Source organism: Acinonyx jubatus, chromosome B2 (assembly GCF_027475565.1).
Source record: "Acinonyx jubatus isolate Ajub_Pintada_27869175 chromosome B2, VMU_Ajub_asm_v1.0, whole genome shotgun sequence".
NCBI classification, from domain to species: Eukaryota; Metazoa; Chordata; class Mammalia; order Carnivora; family Felidae; genus Acinonyx; species Acinonyx jubatus.
In genome coordinates this window covers 68,709,149-68,732,582 of record NC_069385.1, presented here as the reverse complement: position 1 = coordinate 68,732,582, position 23,434 = coordinate 68,709,149, and positions in this window count along the sequence as shown.

The following is a 23,434-nucleotide window of genomic DNA, read 5'->3' as shown; positions in this document are numbered from 1 at the left end:
GGAAAATGCAAATTAATTTAAAGTTTCCACTTCTTATTCGTATAACCGGAACAAATAAATAAATTCTAACCATATTTATTATTATAGAACAGGCAAAGGCATTTGGAAGTTTATACCGGTAATCTCATAAAGTGTATGGCCTATTATTACACGTGATCAATTTTATTAAAGTAAAACCTACCTCCCTACAAACAATTATGGAACAAAACCTGTTATGAATAGTTTAGCCAATGAAGTGGTGACTCATCTAGGCGTACAAAATTAGTATTAGAAAAAGTTTTCACTCTGTGCTTCAGTTGAAGATAACCTTTTAAAAGCCTATCACAAAATAACCCAGTTTTAGATAACTTTGGCTTCAGCTCTTTGTTTTTATTTTTTGTATATGATGCCCCTGTTCTTCAGCGATAGAATTGTAATTTTCTTATTTGACATGCACCATCTCACCTGAGGCTTCGGGTAATTACATAGAAGAACTCCTGAAGTCCTTTGACCCCTTATTAGGATGTACATTCTCTTCCACCCATCAGTTACCAAGCGTTCACTACCTGTGGAGTCTTGATGACACAGCTCAGTTCTGCATGTCAAATAGTCACTTTAGTCCAATTAAATTCTCATCGCATGACATTTTGGACTGCTGAGGAAAGGTGGAAGAAGTGGTACTTCCATTACAGGGTTTAATAGCATGCCTTTTTGACACAAAGTAAAGAGAAGTATTCCAAAGTTGTGCTGCATGGCTATTTTCTCTCTTAAAAAAATAATCATTTGGCAGTGCAATATTTTCCTGTCTCAAACACCGTAATAAATAGGAATTTGACCACAGTGGTTAATATAGTCGCACCCTGGACTGAGATACTGAGGTTTTACTATTGACCTCTCACCAGGAATTAGACCTGCCAAGCGATTTCACTGATTAAAACTTGATTAATCACCTGTTAACTTGTCAGATTTTCCTCACTGTGGCAAAAGGCACTACCCATGAAGAACAGGTGAAAAAGTACTAAAGAAAATACCATTTGTAGATAATCAGATCTTTATCCAACTCCCATCCCATGGATTAAACTATTTTGCAGGTATTTTTTCAAATGTTTCTTTCTGTGAATAATACCATAGACACAATCAAAGCAGAAAAATTACCTTTTACATTTAAATTCAATGAAAACACATTTCAATTTTATGTGTACAAATGAAATATATTGTGTAATGAAATGACATATATTGTGAGAAGGGCAATGTCATGATGTAGGAAACATACTTATGCAGTAAGTAATTTCAAGTAAAAATGTTATTCAAGAAGTATTTCATGTTTAGACAGCAGCTACAAATGGTGGGTTCTCACCACTAGAATGGCAATTCTATTTGCATGTGAATAAGTGAGTCAGTGAGACTCCTGGGATGATTAGCACCCTACCTTCAGGTTCACAGTCACTGAGAGCCTGAAAAGGCATAAAATTAAAGGCTTAAATTGAAAGCTAAAATTCACAGCTTAATTCTCAAACCAAGTCTCAGATTTCTTTCTCTCAACTCAGTCCTTCCCTCCTCAACCCACTTTATTTTTAGGAAACATTCACAGAAACATATCAAGTTCTATCACTTTGTTCATGGTCTTCAAGGAATTTGACTTTTTCCTGGTAAGTTTCCTTATTTGGGTACTACTCTCTTTTTCTATACAATATCTGTTTTTTTTTATCTCATCCCCATCACTAGTCACAGTGGCCCTTTGTAAACCTAAAGTGCCATTCTGTTATACTATACACAAAAATAAACTCAAAATGGATGAAAGACCTAAATGTGAGACAGGAAGCGATCAAAACCCTAGAGGAGAAAACAGGCAACAACCTCTTTGACCTCAGCCGCAGCAACTTCTTACTCAACACATCTCTGAAGGCAAGAAAAATAAAAGCAAAAATGAACCTCATCAAGATAAAAAGCTTCTTCACAGCAAAGGAAACAATCAACAAAACTAAAAGGCAACCGACGGAATGGGAGAAGATATTTGCAAACGACATATAGGATAAAGGGTTGGTATCCAAAATCTATAAAGAATTTACCAAATTCAACACCCAAAAAACAATCCAGTGAAGAAATGGGCAGAAGACATGAATAGACACTTCTCAAAAGAAGACATCCAGATGGCCATCAGACACACGAAAAGATGCTCAACATTGTCTATCATCTGGGAAATACAAATCAAAACCACATGCCACATGGAGATACCACCTCACACAGGTCAGAGTGGCTAAAATTAACAACAGGAAACAACAGATGTTGGCAAGGATATGGAGAAACGGGAACCCTTTTGCACTGTTGGTGGGAATGCAAACTGGTACAGGCAATCTGGAAAATACTGTGGAGATTCCTCAAAAAATTAAAAATAAAATTACCCTATGCCCCAGGAATAGCACTACTAGGAATTTATCCAAAGAATACAAGAGTGCTGATTCATAGGGGCACATGTAGCCCAATGTTTATAGCAGCACTATCAACAATAGTCAAATTATGGAAAGAGCTCAAATGTCCATCAACTGATGAATGGATAAAAAAAGATGTGGTTTATATATATGATGGAATACTACTTGGCAATGAGAAAGAATGAATCCTGCAATTTTCAACAACATGAATGGAACTGGATGGTATTATTCTGAGTGAAATAACTCAGTCAGAGAAAGACAAATATCATATGTTTTCACTCATATGTGGAATTTGAGAAATGTAACAGAAGACCAAGGGGGAAGGGAAGCGTAAAAATTAGATTCAAACAGAGAGGGAGGCTAACTGTAAGAGACTCTTCAATACAGAGAACAAACTGAGTGTTGATGGGGGGGTGGGGAAGAGGGGAAAATGGGTGATGGGCATTGAGGAGGGCACTTGTTGGGATGAGCGCTGGGTGTTGTATGTAAGTGATGAATCTCGGGAATCTGCTCCCGAAGCCAAGAGCACGCTGTGTACACTGTATGTTAGCTAATTCGATAATAAATTATATTTTAAAAAAAGAAATATTTTAAAGTTATATTGTCTGAATTCTACATTTTATCCGTAGCTTTTTTTGATAAGAATAATTTTGCGTGTGTCCAGAAACCAAACATTGCTATCAATTAAGAAAAAATGCAAATAAATAAATAAATAAAATAAAGTGCCATTCTGCGTTGCTTAGGTCAGTGGGGCTTTATCCTTCCACCAATCCTTGTCTATTTTATTCTATCATTGTAGAAACCACATAAATCTACAGAAACCATTATAAATTTTAACACAAGGTCACTGTGTTCACAGATATATGTAAGATGGGTTATAATATTAAATATGTATAGTCAATCTCAAGAACATACAGTGTTTAGATATTATTGTTCTCTACAGGTTATATTGGCAGTGATGGTCAAGAGTTTCCTCTCAGGTTAGACTTCCAGCTGTCTGTAGAGTTTTAACTTTTGATTGTGCCAAATGCACACATAAACTCATTTAACTTATTTTATTTTATTTTATTTTATTTTATTTTATTTTATTTTATATAATTTACTGTCAAATTGGTTTCCATACAACACCCAGTGCTCATCCCAACAGGTGCCTTCCTCAGTGTCCATCACCCACTTTCCCTGATCCCCCACCCCCCATCAACCCTCAGTTTGTTCTCAGTATTTAAGAGTCTCTTATGGTTTACCTCCTTCCCTCTCTGTAACTTTTTTTTTCCCCTTCCCCTCCCCCCTGGTCTTCTGTTAAGTTTCTCAGGATCCACATATGAGTGAAAATGTATGGTATCTGTCTTTCTCTGCCTGACTTATTTCACTTAGAATAACACTCTCCAGTTCCATCCACGTTGCTACAAAAGGCCATATTTCATTCTTTCTCATTGCCAAGTAGTATTCCATTGTATGTATAAACCACAACTTCTTTATCCATTCATCAGTTGATGGACATTTAGGTTCTTTCCATAATTTGGCTATTGTTGAAAGTGCTGCTATAAACATTGGGGTACAAGTGCCCTTATGCATCAGCACTCCTGTATCCCTTGGGTAAATTCCTAGCAGTGCTATTTCTGGGTCATAGGGTAGACCTATTTTTAATTTTTTGAGGAACCTCCACACTGTTTTCCAGAGCGGCTGCATCAGTTTGCATTCCCACCAACAGTGCAAGAAGGTTCCTGTTTCTCCACATCCTCGCCAGAATCTATAGTTTCCTGATTTGTTCATTTTAGCCACTCTGACAAGCATGAGGTGGTGTCTCAGTGTGGTTATGATTTGTATTTCCCTGATGAGGAGTGACGTTGAGCATCTTGTCATGTGTCTGTTGGCCATCTGGATGTCTTCTTTGGAGAAGTGTCTATTCATGTCTTCTGCCCATTTCTTCACTGATTATTTGTTTTTCAGGTATGGAGTTTGGTGAGTTCTTTATATATTTTGGATACTAGCCCTTTGTCCAATATGTCATTTGCAAATATCTTTTCCCATTCCATCAGTTGCCTTTTAGTTTTGTTGATTGTTTTCTTTGCAGTGCAGAAGCTTATCTTGATCAGGTACCAATAATTCATTTTTGCTTTTAATTCCCATAACTCATTTAATGTTGCCTTTTATAACCCTTTCCTCCAATGGGAGGGAGATGAAGTGGCATAGAGATCCCCAAGCTGTTAGTTGTGCCCATCACATGGTCAAACAGGAAGGAATCAGTGGGCAGTAATAAAAATGCTCAGCCTGACAGGAACAAGGAAAGTCAGGGGGAAAATAACTCTTTCCTTAGTAGATGTCAGCAAGTGATACAGTAGAGTGCTCTCTTCCTGGAAGAAAGAGAAAAGGAGTCATTCTTTAGCCTTAGGAGAGAGCTCAGTTGTCACTAGGTTTATGTGTTGTTTCACTGTTTTATTCAAAAAAAGGAATTCAAACAAAGGGTAAGATCATAAAGTAACTTTGTTTACTGCTTACATCTTCAGTCTTCACTAACTTACTCAGTGGTCTAGGAATCTAGTAAAACAAGTCTCATTACACAATTCACAAGATGCTGAGTTAAACACTGACCAAGAAGGAGTTTCTTAGGATTTCATGCACAGTGTTTTGGACCATCAAAGATCATCATTATATAAAGAATATTGTAGAAAACACATCATGTTCTGGTTACTTCTTACAGGGCCAAAAATTCATATTACAATGGTTTTAAAAAATAACAGTAGATCATCATGTTTTTTAATGCATTAAAAGAAAATAAATTTGTAGTAACAGAAAAACTGTATCTCATCTAGGTGATTTTAGTCTTCTACTAATATCCAAAATTTGACTCAGAAATCTTGTCTTAGGTGTTGCTGTGGTATCAGCACACAAAAAGAAAGGATGAAACGTTGTAAGCAGAGGAAAAACAAATGAGAAAATGAGAAACAAAGAAAACCTCTACTGGTTATGTGTTATGCAATCATCGTGTGTTTATGCCTGCTTTCTTATCAGGCTGAGAAGCCAGCTCAGGAGGTATTTCAGAAGAATATGTGTCCTACATCGTGATGGGGACAGGTGGGTTCCATCACAAGAGTTATTATACTCCCTAATAGGAATGATTTTGAAGAAGAATACTCATTTAAAAGCATTAGTTCTGTTGTGCTGAATAAGAAAAATGGTTTCATTGTTTGACAACCAATAGTACATCATTAAAACTGACTAACAACGATACCAAAAATGGAAGCTCAAAATCAGTGAGAATTGCAGAACTGTTCAATGAAGATTTTGTGTGGGAGAATAGACTTGATTTTTAGAGATGGAAGGCTGGTAGATTCAGACCACAAGAGCAAGGACAGCATGCATATGGCATTGTGTGAGATTTCAAAAACACTGAACATAGGATTGTGAGCTCTGGTTTAGAAGGACAGATTGAGGGCAGGTTCCTGGTCCACTTAGATATATAATATCTAATTCCTTTTTGTTTTTAAATCCAAATGTCCTTTTAGCCCTTTAAATATGTTTACATGAGCCTTATTTCTGCTTACAACATACACAAAACTTGCCCTACATGTTAAATAACATGGGGAAAAAGAGAATATTAGACAGGTCATGCACTAGAAAGGTGTATGACAAAGCCTAGCTGCTTTTCTAGTAATTGAAAACTGCACTGATAGGGATTTTTTTGGCCTTTAACTTCATTGAAAATGTCACAATGAGCCCTCATGATGCAACCTAAAATTAGAAGTTCATGTACATTTTTAGTCTCTGTCTGATGGAATCAAGCCATTCTATAATATGAGACAGCCCACTAGGGGAAAGCCATTTAGTGCCTTCCATACAACGTTTAGAAAGTGTAAGTCCAAAAATATCTTGCCTTAAATATTTCCTACTTCAAACACAAAGGTTTCTAGTAGAAAAACAAGGTGATTATAGACTCTGGAAAAAAATTGGAATAAAATCATTTATAAATTAGTACTATTGAGCACTCCAGACTGAATGAGCCCTACGATTTCAGTTGAGAAAACAGACACTGTCTATATACCATAAACATAAAGGGAAGACATTTTTATGCCACTGCTGTCTCTTAGGGGGTAATATTTGCAATCAGTTCAAGAGACTTAGCATATTAGTCAATGAGGGAGCTGAAATGAAAGCTATTGTCAGTCAATTTGATTATCTTTTGGATGTGCACATAGACATCCTATATGGATGGCTTGAGGTCTAAAATGAATGTTCATTCTTCATGTCATCACTGAAAATTTACTTTGTGTATTTACATCCTTAGTTATTTAATACTGTCAGGTAGAAAAGCAAAATCCTAGTTCTACTGTGCTCCTAAGTCAAAACTTACTGCAAAAAAACAGACAAAAGTGCCAGATCAGGGCTCCACTAAAGATGTAACAATAGAAATGTGAAGTTCAATGAGTATCTGTAATTTAAATCCCAAGAATTTCAAAGTCAAAAAATTATTTCAGACTAAGATCATTGTGTTCTAATTCTACCAACACTTATTTATAATCTGAACTTCTCATTTATTAAGATGGGAATGATGCTGAGTTTTGTAAAAAGCATATGAGCTAACAATAAAGCATTTAACACGATGCCTGGATCTTGTTAAGGAAGCACTTGCCATTTACATGAGCATAGCATTTATAGCATATTTTGATTACCCAGTTATTTGTTGAATTGAGTTATATTATCATCTACTGGGAGACAGAGATGATACTAATAACATCAGAGATTTTAGTTCAAATAAAAAAGTGATTAGGAAAAAATATGATTAGGACTAGTAATAAAAATAGAGGAGCACCATTAAGGGATTTCCTGATTGACTGCTGTTAAGGCATATAGGGATTCTAATATGACACAGTCTAAAATGCACTAAAACAATGGCTAACCAGGTGGAGAGAGAGAACAACATAACTTCTATGATTTCTCCTCAGAATGGAAGCTGAACAGTCGTCCTCATTTTCTCTACCTCTGCATTAGCATTAAAGAATGCAATGAAATTAAAATATTATCGTGATCTCAGTCTGTGTGGACAAATAACCCTCTTGGCAACTTGAAATGAGAAATGTTGCCGAACGTACCATGGTTTCAATATTTATGGTCTTGTTTCTAGGATGGGGGAAATCATTTAGTCCACGTAGCTCATTTGAGAGATGAGGACACTGAGGCCCTTAGAGAGCATGCAACTCTGCTCTCTAAGAGTGGTAGAGAGAGGTAGAGGCCTGTGGCAGACCTCATGTTTAGGGCAGAATTTTATCTTACAACCTAAATATCTAGGTTTTACCCTGAAGGTGCTATTTTAATGACTTCCCATTAGATATACTCTCTTTGTTTTGGTAAAGTCTCATTGTTTTATGTGTATATCTAGATTACCATATACTTTTTTTCCATAAAATGGAAGGAAATGTTTTTTCTTCCTGAAATCTGGAAAATGAAAAATATTTTCTATTACTCCACATGAGAACTCATCTTATAAATTCAATATCTGAAAAAAAAAACTAATGAGATAAAACCTTTCCAAAAAAGTAAAACACTCTCTTATTCCTAGAGCTGATTTGAAAAAAAAAAAAGAAAATACACACACGCACACATACACACACACACACACACACACACACACACACAAACCCATATCTTCCTTTTTGTTTTCCAGGATTCAAATGAAGGCAGAAAATAATGTTGGTCACAATATGGTGGTTTTGATATGACACTTCTAAAGGATTATCTTAAAGACAATTCTGGGGATTTCAGGCATGACAGAAAAAGAAAGAAATTAATGAAGCAAAAAATAGTCAACAATACTTTTATATTTTAGAATCAGAGAAATTGTTGAACAATATTTTATAGGGCTCACCATGAGTTCTAAGATACAGGCAAAGGGAAGAGAAAGACAGAGTTACAGGAAAGGAAACACACAGCAGTACAATATAACAGAGTGGGAGGGAAAGAGAAAGTGAGACTGGGAGAAAAGAATTGCATATGGAGGGGAGGAGTAGAATGCCATAGATAATGATTTCAACTGTCACTCAGGGTTACCACTGCCATACATTGATCTGGCTTAATCCTCTACAGTACCACTCCCTTTTATTTTAGCTGTCTGGAGAGAAAAAAAATATAGATAGATTGCATACTTACATAAAATTAATCTTTAATTGGATTAAAATGTAGAGGGATTTTTAATGTTTCAGATAGCATGTATTCCAAAGCCAATACAAGTTTTTCTTGCAGAATTTGCAGTTAAAATACTTGACTAAAACCCCTTTCAACTTTCTTTCTATTGATTTTAAAACTTCAACCAAAGAAAGGATTTAAAGATGCCTGCCATCTGTAGTACGCTCAACATCTTTCTACCTACAAAAAACATTAAATCTGTTCATTTCCGAATTCTACAGTTTAAATTTCATAGGATTTACTTCTTCATTATGATAGTTTTGTTTAAGAGTACAAGCACAATTGATTTGTTCAACTCATAGTTTTTAACTGTCAAGACCATTATCATAGCTTAACTAAAAGAAACATATCAGCAGCCTGCCTGGTGCCATCAGTGTTTATAACAAAGGTGGAACCAGATTTCTAGAATGATGTTCTCAGTCTTCGCTCTTTATAAATTGGAAAGAAGGAAAATCTAGGCTTTTTGTCATGAAAAGGAATAAATAAGGATATAGGAAAACATCAGTACATCATATAAATACAATTAAAAACAAACAACTTTTTGACTGTAAGACCTTGAAACAGAAATCTAGAGTTGTGGACTCATGCTAACACACTTTTTTTCATTTCCTTTTTTTTTTTAACAAATACACCTAAGTCTCCTGCTTAAGTCACATCCAAATGTTCTCTTAGAATCTCTTCTATCATTAAGACTGTCTCTTTGTGAGCTAATGATACTCATTTCATGGACCTTTTGCATCCTGTACTTAAGAAAAAGGAGAATCTAATAATTTCTAGCGTAGACATAAGCTGAGTCAATAATTTCTGTTCAGCTCAATTGGAGAAAATTCCTTTCCATTTGTCATCTTAGACACCACAATACTAGTCCTTCCTGCATTCTTTGCAATGTCAGGTAAGAAATTGGAGTTTCATGCTATTCTTCTGCTTTCCTTGAGTGTATAACCAAGTTGCAAAGTCCACTGAGCAATTTGGCGTGATTTGGAGTCTCTCCTCAAACAGGCTAAGACTGGAATAACAGGGAAGGAGCAGGTCAAAATGAAGGAGGATTTGCAGAGCTGCACTCAGACACCTGCACGCCTGCCTGCATTATACCTGGCTCTAGTGGAGAGTGTTATTAATCCTCCAGTTTAATGAGCACCAAGCTTTCGCACAAGATTTAAAATAAATCTCCTATCAGTGTCCCTTCACAGTGTTACTGCAATTGCATATGCTTCCATTAGACCTTGCAACTGGTAAAGAAAATGAGACATTTCAAGGCTATCGAACACAGTGAAGCAGGGCAGGTTAGTTAATATGGATTTTTCCATAATTTTGGCAGAAAAGGAAATAATTTGTGTGTGTGTTTCATATTCTCCCTAGCTTTATGGATCTACCTAAAAAGGATATGTCTCTTTGCTTATTTTGTGTATGAGAATATTATCATAATTATTTTTTCTCCCATGTCACCAAATCTAAATTAGATTTTTTAATTATTCCTTCTCACCACTTTTCTCTGATCCTTTACAGAACTTAATGAATGTTTGATGGATAAATTAACACATTTCTGGGTCTTTATTCCAGCTTTTAAGAAGGACAAATGAAAGACCATTCTAATGCAAGATTTTAAAATAGTTTGCTTTAAATACAAATTCAAAGCTAATACAAATTTAATGGAAATTGGAAAAATATCCTCTTCTAACATTTTAGTGAAATCATAATGGATAACTAAACAAAATGGTTATATGAGTGGAAAGAGTAAGATGAGAAATGAATGAACGAGAACTCAGACTGGCAACTGATTCAGAAATAGGCAATGCATTACCTAAACAATATGACCTGATTTAAACCTCACACATTAGAGGCCTGAAGATACTAACTGGAAGGAGCTTATGAAGCCTGTGGTAAGCATTGGGCTCTGTTAGGAAACAGGGATTATGCTACCGATATCTGTGCTTCAGTATGGACTCCTGATCTGGCCAATATCTCGCTCTTCCTTTCGTCTTTCTTTCTTTCTTTCTTTCTTTCTTTCTTTCTTTCTTTCTTTCCTTCTTTCTTTCTTTTCTTTCTTTCCTTCTTTCTTCTTCCTTTCTTTCTTCTTTCTTTCTTTATAAATGTTTATTTATTTTTGAGAGAGAGAGAGCAGGAGGTGGGGGGGGGGGCAGAGAGAGAGGAGGACAGAGGATCCGAAGCCAGCTCTGCACTGACAGCAGAGAGTCCAATGTGGGGCTCAAACTCACAAACTGTGAGATTGGGACCTGAGCTTTAGTCAGATACTCAACAGACTAAACCACCCAGGAACCCCATGGCCAATAGCCTTTCTTGCAAAAGGTTCAGACAAGTTTTAAAGCAGTGAATTAAGCAATGGAAACGGTTATAATACTAATCCATATATTCTGGCCTTTAAATAGTAACACTAAACATCTTGGGTGTTTAACCTTGGTTATGCTTGATTTACATGTTTATTTTTTCACTTGTTCACTTCACTGACCTTCTGCTCTTCATTAGGGATCTGGTGGAAAAAAATACAAAATAGAGATCTCCCCCCAGGAAATATCCTCTTAAACACAAGGAGAAACACTCTCTGAACTGTTTTGCCAAAAGACCTTGCTTCATACCTAAAAGGAAGAGACAATGCTCAGGCAATTGCCATCCATTCACAGGTGAAAAGTGTAGTCCATAGTTAAAATTATTGATTATTAAACATCGATTTTCTTTGAATTTTTATGGAATTATCTTCATTTGATATCACCCGGTCAAAAGAGAGGGTGAAAAGAAGACTAGGAAAAGGTAGCTCCTACAAAGGACTTAAGTATGTGCTCGGAGAAGGTGATGGTAGGTACTTGGACTCCTCAAGTATTGGATTGAGTTGAGTCTAGAGAATGAAATGGAGAATGAAAAGACATACTTCACTTCTTTGTCTATTGAGAAAAGAAAGTTCTTAATGATTAAAATTGCAAATTAAGGGTGCCTGAGTGGCTCAGTCGGTTAAGCATTTCTGCTCAGGTCATGATCTTGTGGTTCCTGAGTTAAACCCCATGGTGGGCTCTGTGCTGATGGTTCAGAGCCTGGAGCCTGCTTCAGATTCTCTGTCTCCCCCTCTCTCTCTGTCCCTCCTCTGCTTGCTCTCTCTTTCTTTCTCAAAAATAAATGAAACATTTTAAAACATAAAAAGAAAATTGCAAATTAAAATTGTATTTAATAACGATTCATCTTGTTGGGAAGCTAGAAGTTAAATAATACGAAGCAAAAACAGACAATCTCGCCTATTTTGAAAAATGACACACCAGGCCGCCTTGTGTACTCTGGTCTCTTGCCAGAGCCACCACGTCTGCAGAGAGCGTCCTCTGCAACTACTGTCGCCACACTAGCTAACTTTTCACATTAACATTCAGTGTCGATCCCGACACAGACATCCTGGTTTACCAGCTAGTCTCCTGAGCATGTTAGCAGCGTAGTTTAAAGGGAGAGAAACAATTGGGTATTTATGCAAAGAAAATGAAACCACTAATTCAAAAAGATACATGCACCCTTATGTTTATTGCAGCATTATTTGCAATAGCCAAGATATGGAAGCAACCCATGTCTATATATGATGTCTATGTATATATATATGATGGAATATATGTGTGTGTGTATATATATATGTATGTATATATATATGATGGAATATTATTCAGCTATAAAAGAGTGAGATCTTGACATTTGAAACAACATGGAGGGACCTAGAGAATATAATGCTACGTGAGATTAGTCCATCAGAGAAAGGCAAATACCATATGATTTCACTTATATGTGGAGTCTAAAACACAAAATAAACCAAACAAAAGCAGAAACAGACTCATAAATATAGAGAATGAATGAATGATTGCCAGAGGACAGGGGAATGGGCAAAATGAGTGAAGGGGAGTGGGAGGTGCAGGCTCCTTGTTGTGGAATGAATAAGTCACAGGAATAAGGGGAGAGTCAGAGAGAAAGGGGGAGTGAGAGAGAGAGAGAGAGAGAGAAAGAATCCCAAGCAGGCTTTGCACTGTCAGCACAGAGTCCAATGCGGGGCTGGAACCCAAGAACCGTGAGATCATAACCTGAACTGAAGTCTGATGCTGAACTGACCAAACCACCTAAGCACCCCCCAGCCAACAAAAAGCTTTAAATTACACAGTTAACATAAGCCCAAAGCAAAATCAAATAATAAAAGCATGGGGGCGCCTGGGTGGCGCAGTCGGTTAAGTGTCCGACTTCAGCCGGGTCACGATCTCGCGGTCCGGGACTTCCAGCCCCGCGTCGGGCTCTGGGCTGATGACTCAGAGCCTGGAGCCTGTTTCCGATTCTGTGTCTCCCTCTCTCTCTGCCCCTCCCCCGTTCATGCTCTGTCTCTCTCTGTCCCAAAAATAAATAAACGTTGGAAAAAAAAAATAAATAAAAGCATGTACAAGTAAAAAGTGAAAGTTCTTTACCTTTCCATAATATTCTACCCTAATTAAAACCACCATTAAGAATTTGGAGATTGTTCTTTCAAATGTATTTATTTTTTGCCTGAAATGTACCTGTACACACACATTTACACAGAAGTGAAAATAACATATACATACGTATACATATTTTAAAAGTTTAAATATGCCATTACCACCCTCTATGTGATATATATCTAACCTGAGAGTATTATATTGTATGGATGTCATTGAACTACTGTTGGTCTAATGACATAGAGTGATTTTTGTTGTTGTTTTTACTTTTTGTTGTTGTTGTTGCTACTCCAAACTGTGCAGCTGAAAAGTCATCAAGGATCAAGAAGTGGCTTTTCTCAGTAAAAAAAAAAAAGTCATATTTTTCAGTCTTTGATGCACTTACCAGAAAATCTGCACCAATTACACTTCCATTTAAGTATATGAGAATATCTTTATGTTCTCTCCCAAACTCAATACAGTTTATTAGATAAACCTGAATTATCATTCTTTTGTTTAATTTTTTTTCCAAAATGAAAATGGCTTTGGCTTTTATTTAGGTATTAATAAAAAATTAAATAACATAAAAAAGTGGGGATGAGCTTACAATAATTTTTTCAAAAAGTACAAAATTTATTTTAATTGCCACTCAGGGTAAACAGTATTTAAGTTTGAGGCAATATCTTTCTAGATATTCTCTTTCTCACTCACCCTCTCCCATTCTCTCTCTCCCCTCTCCTCACTTTCAGTAAGTGGGACCATACTAAATGTGCTGTATTGTAAACTTCTTTGTTCAATCAATTCTTTCCTTCCACTAGTTGGTAACATTGATTTAAGACTAGGGAATTATTTCTCAATAATCAATATGATGTTGATTATTTTAATTAAACTTAATGCTTTTCTAACAGTTTTATATGGTTATGAAAGCAATTATCAGTATAACTACCCCATAAGAACTCTCATATTAATTGCAGCTATCAGAATGCCTGACAAAAAAGATTTAAGCTGTGTGGATTCATTAGCTCACACTATAAGGATGCCGGAGGTAAATGCTTCCAGGGCTGGTTAATCCAGAGGCTTCTGGATTGGTCTCTTTGAAAAGTCTCTTAGCTTGACCCTATGTTTCTAAGGCAGCTGATCCGTCCCCAGTTTGCCCTTCTATAGAGAATAGCACCTAAAGGCAAGACAGAAGGTATGCTTTCACCTACACACTGATGTTTTCATCAGGAAAGAAGTCCCTTCACATAAGCCAGAGGGAGCGTTCCCCTCTGAGCAGGTGCCTGTGTCCTGGCTACAAGTGGCTGGTAAGGCAAAAAGGTGGCATTTTCAGTGTCTGCAGTGGGAAAGGTTCTTTCAGCAACAGAGAAGGGAGAGGAGCGGTTGGTGGTGATCAAATGTCTGCCATAATGCTGAAGCCTTCAATAAATGTAGGTGTTTCTTGTTAGGATCACAAAATAACCAGATCTCCCTTTTTTTGTCCACTGTTTCATTAATAGGAATTTTTATCTTGATTTTTAATTCCTTGGCACAAACTACATGAGCGTGAGCAGGTCCTTAATTCATTTAAGCTACTCGAGGTAATTCTCAGCATAGATGTGGTTGTAATTGTTATTCGATGTTAATTTGTTTCAGTGATTTTGAACGAAAAGAAAAAGCATAATATATGATAATAAATTTGAATTTATCACGAAGATTGCAAGTGCATTCTTCTTAAAAAATCACCCAGTGATTTATTATTTCAACATGAAAGAATGTCAGTTCAGGAACCTGCATTTACATAGACATAGTCTAAAAACTCTGCAACCTTTGGTTTCAAGAGGGCCTTTTTTATTTGTTGATACTTTTCATATATAGTTTCCATCATACAAATTGCACCTATAAGTGAGACTGAGCCCTTCAGTTTATGTTTATTTTACTTATTTCTTGGATATATATCCCACTTCCTAGAATGGAACATGTCAGGAACCTAGTAAATAACAAAGCAGTGATAGCTGACATTTATTGCATTCGTATTCCACACCAGGCACTCTTCTAAGAGCCTTGTATGTACCCTTGTATGTACCTTGTATGTACCATTGGAACCTTATAACACCTAAGGTGGTAGGAGCTATTATTATCTCCATTTTACTGATAAGGAAACTGAGTCTAAGAGATTGAGTGATATGACGATGGTCACCTGTATATTAGTGACCAAGCCAAGTTATCCCATATTGAACACAAGCAATCCAGATTGAGACTCCATGAACTTAGCCACTGCCTATGCCTCTTAGAGTTTTAGTGCAAGTCTGACTGATAAGGTACAACTCAAAAATGCAAATCTGTGAATCATCTCATTAAATCACAGTTTGTGGACAATGTTATAAATGTTTAAAACTTCACATTGGACATGTTTCAAGGGCAACTTACATCATATGGGTCATAGTTAATGTGTAAATGATAATGATGGTATGAAGTTGGAAATATAATTACTTATTAGGCAACCTCACTTGCCAGAATTAAGAGAATTCCCAGAGAGATAGCTTAAAATGAACAGGATTTGTGATTTTTGCCTGAACTTTGGGAGTAGCTATCTTTTCTATCCTCTCTTTTGTATTATCAATAATGCTCTGCTCACTGGGCACTCTACTGTGACCTTTGTCCTGATCAGAAACATGGCTTCCTTTGATCATTGTTGTATATATTTGGGAACCATGATATTGTACCATTCTTAAAAGCAGAGAGCTGCAATTCAGCTCGACTTTTAACATAAATATCACTGTAAACTAACCTGAAACATAACACTGTCCAGCAGACAATAGAATTTCCTCCCATCCCCCAAGCAGTTCTCTCAAAAATGTGTGTAAATGAGAGTTTTTCATCAAGCAGCTTGAGAACACTGCTGAGGCCTTTTTAAAAAGCCTTCTTTGAACTAACAGAGAGCTTGCAACTGTTTGTGACTCATTGTTGGGAACTGGACAAGGACACCCCATGCCCGCTAAAGACCACAGACTCAGTGGAAGAGTAGAGAATGCTCCAGGTGATGTTTGCACCGTCAACAACTATCGCCCCTCACAAAGCAATGCAAGTAGAAAGGGGCATTTAAGCCCAAGGGAAGCCCAAACTCAGAGATGCTGCTGAAAGCAGAGCGATGGCACCCTACCCACAACCTCTGGGAAGATACGAGTCAGAAGCATCCCCACACAGACATGACTGCTATACAGTGAAAGATTTAGCCTTAGACCATTTTCACGGCAAATATCACAGAGGAAAGCTTTTCCCATTACCATAATCTGGCATACAGATAAAGGGCTAATTTTAGGACTGAGTTACCTATTACTGGTTTTGGTATATTATTTATTTTTTATTTTCGGTATTTTAAACTTTGAATCTATAAAATCAATGACCATATATTGCGTCCATTAAGGGAACAATACTCAAGAATCTCAAAATGAACAATTAGCAAGGTAAATTCTAATGTGATTCCAATAATAAATGAAAATACGTACACATACATACGTGGATGTATATACATATGATATAGAATAATAAAACTTTTTGGTATTGTAGATCCATTTTGTACAACCTCAAAGCTTTTACTCGCTTAGTACTTTTACACTTCGCTATTATTAAGATACCATTATAGACTGAATTGTATCCACTCCCCCCACCAATTCATGTACTAAAACTTTAACCTCCAATGTAACTATATTTGGAGACAGAGCCTTTAAAGGAGTAACTAAGGTAAATGAGGCAGTAAGGGTGGGGTCCTACTCCAATAGGACTGATGTTCCTGTAAAAAGAGGAAGAGACACTGGGCTGTATGCACACCTAGAAAAGGCCACGTGAGGACACAGTGAGGAGACAATGATCTACATGTCAAGGAAAGAGGCCTCAGGAGAAATCAGCCCTAGTGACACCTTAATCTCAGACTTCCAGCCTCCACCACTGTGAGAAATAAATATCTGTGGTTTAAGCCACCCAGTCTATGGTATTTTGTTATGCAGTCTTAGCAAACTAGCACAGGTATCATTACTTCTAAGCACTACAGGTTTTACTTTAAATTAGCAGTTATATTCTTTACATTCTACATATGGGTGCTCTTTTTTAAGTTTATTTATTTTGGGAGAGAGACAGAGCAGGGAAGGGGCAGAGAGAGAGGGAGAGAGAGACCCCCAAACAGGTTCCACGCTGTCAGCACAGAGCCCAATATGGAGCTCAAACCCACGAACTGCAAGATCATGACCTGAGCTGAAGCCAACAGTTGGGTGCTTAACCAAGTGACCCACTCAGGCACCCCTTTACTTATGACTTCTTAAAGAGAAAACAGCAATATCATTTTAGGGAATAACCTGAAAGGAATCTTGAATGTCATCTACCTCAATAATCTTTTTTTACATATGAGTTAACTACGGGTCAGAGAGATTCAATGATGTACCCAAGGTCACACAACTACCTAGTAGCAAAGTTGGAACCAGACCATGTGTGTCCTAATTCAAATCCAGCCAGAAATAAAGTAAGGTGCTTAACGTTTTTTAGACTTCTTCACATAATTTTTCAGTGATAAGAAGATAGAATCTACTCATTTCATAAATTCTCACTTACTGCAGTATTTTGTGGTCACTCCTAATCATGGGTTTTCCAGAGACACGTAGAACAACTAATGGCTCCTGAAATGCATGTAATGTTTCTTTTCTTTAAAAAAATTTGTGGGATTGTTTTATGAGTTATGATTACTTTACAAAAACCGTAGTACCACTCTTTTTTAATCCTTCAAAAGTGATAATCTCTTAGAAGTAATTTGATTTAATTTAAACTGGCACTTCCAAGTGGAAATATTTTTTCAACAAACTGCTTGTCATTAAATAGTTTTTTTTTAATGTTTATTTATTTTTGCAAGATAGAGAGAAAGAGAGAGAGAGGCAGGTAGAGGATCTGAAGAGGGCTCTGTACTGAGAGCAGAGAGCCCGATGAGGGGCTCGAACTCAGGACTGTGAGATTATGACCTGAGCAAAAGTCAGATGCTAACCGACTGAGCCACCCAGGCACCCCAAAATAGGTGGTTATGATGTCACCAAATGATAATGTAGGACATAATTAGTCCTGCCTTTAAATAATAAAAAATATACATGTTAGATATGCCTAACAAAAAAGAAGACGTATCAATGCATGACAATCACTGTATCTTTATAAATATTTTCTTAGCAAGGAGAAAGGCCCATTAATCTAGAACCAATTGCAAAGAAACTGTCCTCATCACGGGGCCATTGGAGGAGCATCCTAAATGTATTTCAGGACTTAAAGAAATGAAAAATGGTCAGTTTTATTCCTATTAGCTTGCCTTATTTTCTTAAACTACTCATATCCTTTATTATACTCATCGATCAAGGCTTGCCTACAGTTACAAAGTGGAAATAAAAAAGCACTGAAGCAAATGGGGAGAAAATAGTAAACTTTGCCTCCCCTTTATCATTTTATCTGAGGCTGTAAGTATGAAGGAGTTATGAATCTCTGAAAATAACCCTTCTTCAATTCACATGTAGCTCCTGGGAAAAATCTGTAAAGGAGTAGTGATCTGATTCATACCCCTGAATAAAATGGAAAATCTTTGTGAAATAGTTAATTGATCAATTTCACATATGTGTGCATGAGAGTTGAGCATAATGCTGGAAATAAATCCCCTCCTGGGGCACTAACACCCATAAGTCAGTCTGGCTCACTTTATTGCATATAACTCGTTTGGTGCCTTTGTGGAATCCGTCATCTGTCATATTTTTATCCAAACCATTAACCATACTGGTAGATAACAATTACATCCCATAAAACAACTTGTGCAACCTAGACAAAGTGCTAAAACTCTACATCTATTCTCGTACAGCAGACAGATATATATATATATATATATATATATATATATATATATATATATAGGAACATGTACACAACATGACCTGCTTTCCCTCAGTATCCACCTATGTGGATCACTGGTGTATGCACTGGTCCTCTTTCTGCTGAAAAGATTTCATGCGTAAAAGGTGCTCTCGGTGGTAGTTCAGAGCTTGCAGGTTACCTCTGCAATCATTCTTTGTCAAATCTTTGCTGCAGACGGTTAGAAATTTGAGATTTCTGAACTCTATATAAGGACTCCAAAATCATACCTGAGTTAATCTGAGACTCCATCTCATCTGACTTTCCCATTCACTGTTCTTTGGATGCCTCGGAAAAAGACAAGCTCACTTTCTTTTTAAAAACCTTGAATTTATGGTTCTTTCTACTGGAACCATCTGTCTTGCTATCCAGGGTTCTGCTGTATGTCACCTCTGTGAGAGAGCTTTGCTGACCAGCAATCTACAGCAGTTCCTTCTTACCTACATTTATGTTAATTTTTTTTTTTTGCCTTAACAGTACATACCACTATATCAACTTATCTTAGTCATGTTTTTTTTTTTTTACTTATTCGTTTATTCCATCCCCTAATTACATAAATTCTAAGAGAACAGAATCTTGACTTCTCTATTCATTGCTATGTCTACACAACCATGAGCACTGCCAGGTACATAACAGACATTCAATAACGTAATGCAATGAAGTTGTGTAATGTAATGAATAAGTTGATGACAGATACTTTGGAAACTCTCTGGACTCTCGTATCCTGATAAAACTTAGAAAATTTCCTGAATGTTCTTATATGTGTCCTCCTGATATGGCTATGGCATGCACATGACTTGTTTCTAAACAGTTGCTGAAAACTCTAATAACATTCTCTAGTTTTCTGTTGTCAGAATAACAGAACCAGGTTGTGTGACTTTTGGAGGATGTTAGAGTTTCTTGTTCTGTCCTTTAGAGTTACTTACGTCCATTTCTATTTCTAGGCCACTCGCTGAAAAGTTCCAAAATCATTTTTATTTTAAAGCAATTTGTTTTATAATGAATACGAAGATCTTTAATTAAAGAAAATACAGAAAAATGTGCAACAAGGGCACCTGGGTGGCTCAGTTGCTTTAGCATCTGACTCTTGATTTTGGCTCAGGCCATGATCTCACAGTTCATGGGTTTGAGCCCCGTGTAGGCCTTTGCACTGACAGTGCAGAGCCTTCTTGGGATTCTGTCTCCCTCACTGTCCCTCTGCCCCTCCTCCTCTCAAAATAAATAAATAAACTTTAAAAATGTGCAACAGAAAGTAAAAGTAATATATATTGGAACTATTCACAAACAAATCTTGTGCATTTTTTATAGATTTGACAAACATTTGTTTCTGCATATGTATGTATACTTTTTAGTTAAAGCAAAAACAAATAGATGCATAAACAAACATGTTGTCTCCTGACATCCCAAACCCTAGTTGGGAAGTAAGTTGAATTCCTTTCTCCAGTCATCAAGAGTTGCAGAATCACTCCCTGTAGGCAGGGGGTGCATAGGAAGCATAGAGCAGACAGGGAGACTTAGTTTTGGTAGCTTGGGGGCAAGTCCCAAGAAGTTCTATCTGCCTCATTCTTTCAGGAGAGAAACAGCAATTCCTATAACAGATTCCATAAGATAAAACAGTAATGGCAGAGACTGGATATGTGCCTTAGAGAGAAAACTGAGGCCTCTTTCTTTTATTGTTCTAAATAATGCAACATTGTTAGCTAAAGACAGTCAAGTGTTCTAGAACTGGGCTCATCTGCCCAAGCAACTAGTTAGTCTATAAAGATGGTATAACTAAAAGGTAATAACACACTGATATTTAACACCGAGTTTGCACCTGAAGTCAAATTATAGCTCTATAACTGTGTTGAATTATCGCACTTTCAACTTTTGGCCTCTAGGTTTTGTACCTGGAGGGCTCCTGGTAAGAAACAGATGCTACCTTCTGGCTGGTCAATTGAGAAGCATTTAATGTAAGGATTCTTTTTTTTTTTTTTAATTTAAAATGTTTTTATTTATTTTTGAGACAGAGAGAGACAGAGCATGAGCAGCAGAGGGGCAGAGAGAGAGGGAGACACAGAATCTGAAGCAGGCTCCAGGCTCTGAGCTGTCAGCACAGAGCCTGACGTGGGGCTTGAACTCACGGACTGTGAGATCATGACCTGAGCTGAAGTGGACGCTTAACCAACGGAGCCACCCAGGTGCCCCAAGGATTCTTTACAAAGATGGGGGTAGGGGTTCAAGAAAACCTTTGAGGCATGGGCTAGTAAGAGGAGCTGTTGTCAAGCTAGACCTGAAACAGAATCACCTGTATGAAGGTTTCCTGACAAAACTGTGGGCCTAGTCCACCTCTAACATTTGGGCGGCCCTGAGCAAGAGTAAAAATTGTGGCCTACAAGTCACACATCTAAATATTTAAATTATAAATCAGGTTAACCAAAAGAGAAATAATAAATATCTGTCCTCGATGACTATATCTTCATAATAATGTGGAAGGTCCTATTTGCATTTAGGATTCTCACACCCCGTGAAATTTTGCACTGACACATGGCAGTCTGAGAAGGACGAGCCGCTACCACGGGCCCACAGCTTCCTCCTCCTCAATACCCCTTCTTTTCACACAAAAAGATACTTTTAAACACACATGTGGGCACCCCAGTCCATATTACCAGACTCTGTCTCCATCTTGATCTCCATCCCCCAAAGAGCCATGCAGTTGGTTTCAGACCCGTTTCACCAAGAAACTCTGGGGTCTTGTGCACCAAGAACATGGTCCAGAATGTGAAGGCTGGGCTCTGGGTGCATATATCCCCTTGGCTTACACATCCCTTGCTCTTTGGAAAGTGGCAAGGCCAGACAAGGCCTGGAACAAGGTCCTCTTCCATGGTCCAGGTATCCCCTGCTGTTTGAAATTTCAAGTTACGTCACTTTGCTTTTACAAAAGACCTACAGTAGTTCCTATTTTGGTTGACGGAAAGAAATCTGACGAGGATTTTTGCTTTAAAAAAAAGGCAAGGTGAAAATAGTACTCTAGCTGGAAAGCTAGGGCAGTGCACACCCCAAGAAGCAAGAGAGGCACCTCCGAGCCCCATCCCCGAGTACTGCACTTGGTGTCTCCACATCAAGCTGCCTGAGCTTTGAACCACATCTGTAAGCATCTGTGCTTTATCTCAATTTATTTTGTGCATCTGTTAGCAAGATGTGTCCCAAAGTATTGGAAAAGTCTAAGAAAGGCTATTTTGGGGGGCTGAGAACACTAAAAGGTTTGGGTTTTTTTTTCTTTAAATTAATGATAATTGCTTTTTTGCCCTAGTCAATTTGGCTTACTAAAGGTTTCCTAAGGAATGCCCTACATTTGCATATCAGAGGAAACCTGTATTACTGTGGATTTCAATAAAGATCCACCTTGTCTTACATGAAGAGGGGACCTGGAGAATGATATTTTCTCACTTTCCTCCTTCCCTCCTCTCCTCCTAGGTATCGCTCCCCCCCTCCCTGTTGGCCTAATCACTGGAAAGCCGGAGGCAAAAGCACACTCTGAGGATGTGTGTCTGAATGGTCACACACACCTCCACACAGCAGGTAGAGAAGAGAGAAGCTGGACTTATAGGGGCAAACTGAATAGTCCCAGCCCAGGAAATAAGTAATTTAGGGGACAGTCTGATGACCTAAAGAAGAAATAATTTGAACAAATGAACCTTTGTTTTGGAAACCCTGCCAATCCCTACATATATACACTCCTATGAAGAGCATCCTTGTAAATAGAATGTTCTACTTAAGATTAGTTTTAAGGATCTATTCATAAAAGGTTTTCTTACCTAGAGTGCCATAATAGTCTCCTGTCTGGTCCCCTGAGCTCTGCTTCTGGCCCTTTCAAATCTTTTCTCCACTCCACACAATGGCCAGAGTGATCTTCAAACTTAAATTAGATTACATCACTCCTGTTTTCAAAAAGCTTCCATGGCTTCCATTAGCACTTAAAGTAAAATATAAATCCGTGCTGTGGCCAGCAAAGTACTGTGTAATCTGGCTCTCGTCCTCTCTTCGCCCCAGGCTCCAAATTCACCTGATGCCCCTCTTCTTATGACTTGCTCCTTTCTGACCATACAGAACACTGTTTTCAGGTTTCAAAAAGTTCACAGCTCTTTCCTGCAAGTCAAAAAGGAAAGATGAGCAAGAGTAAGTCAAAAGAAGAGAGCCAGGAACAGTGTAGCCAGCCTGTTGAGCACATCTGATGTCAGTCCTGTGATCAGAATGCAACTTTCAGCCCCCTCCCCCCAGTTCTTTTAAATTTTAGTCAATGAGAATAAATATTTTTCCCCAGATGAGGATTTGGACAGGAAGTGAACTTTCTGGTCACTCTCAGATATTGATTTTTTTCCTACTTGTTTTTAGTAGTCAAAACCATCTTATTTCAGTAGTCAAAATGCCCTGTCCCATGTGTATCAGTCAGGGTTTCACCAGAGAAACAGAATCAGTAGGATATCTATATCCATAAATATATCCATATCTATCTATATCTATATCTATATCTATATCTAT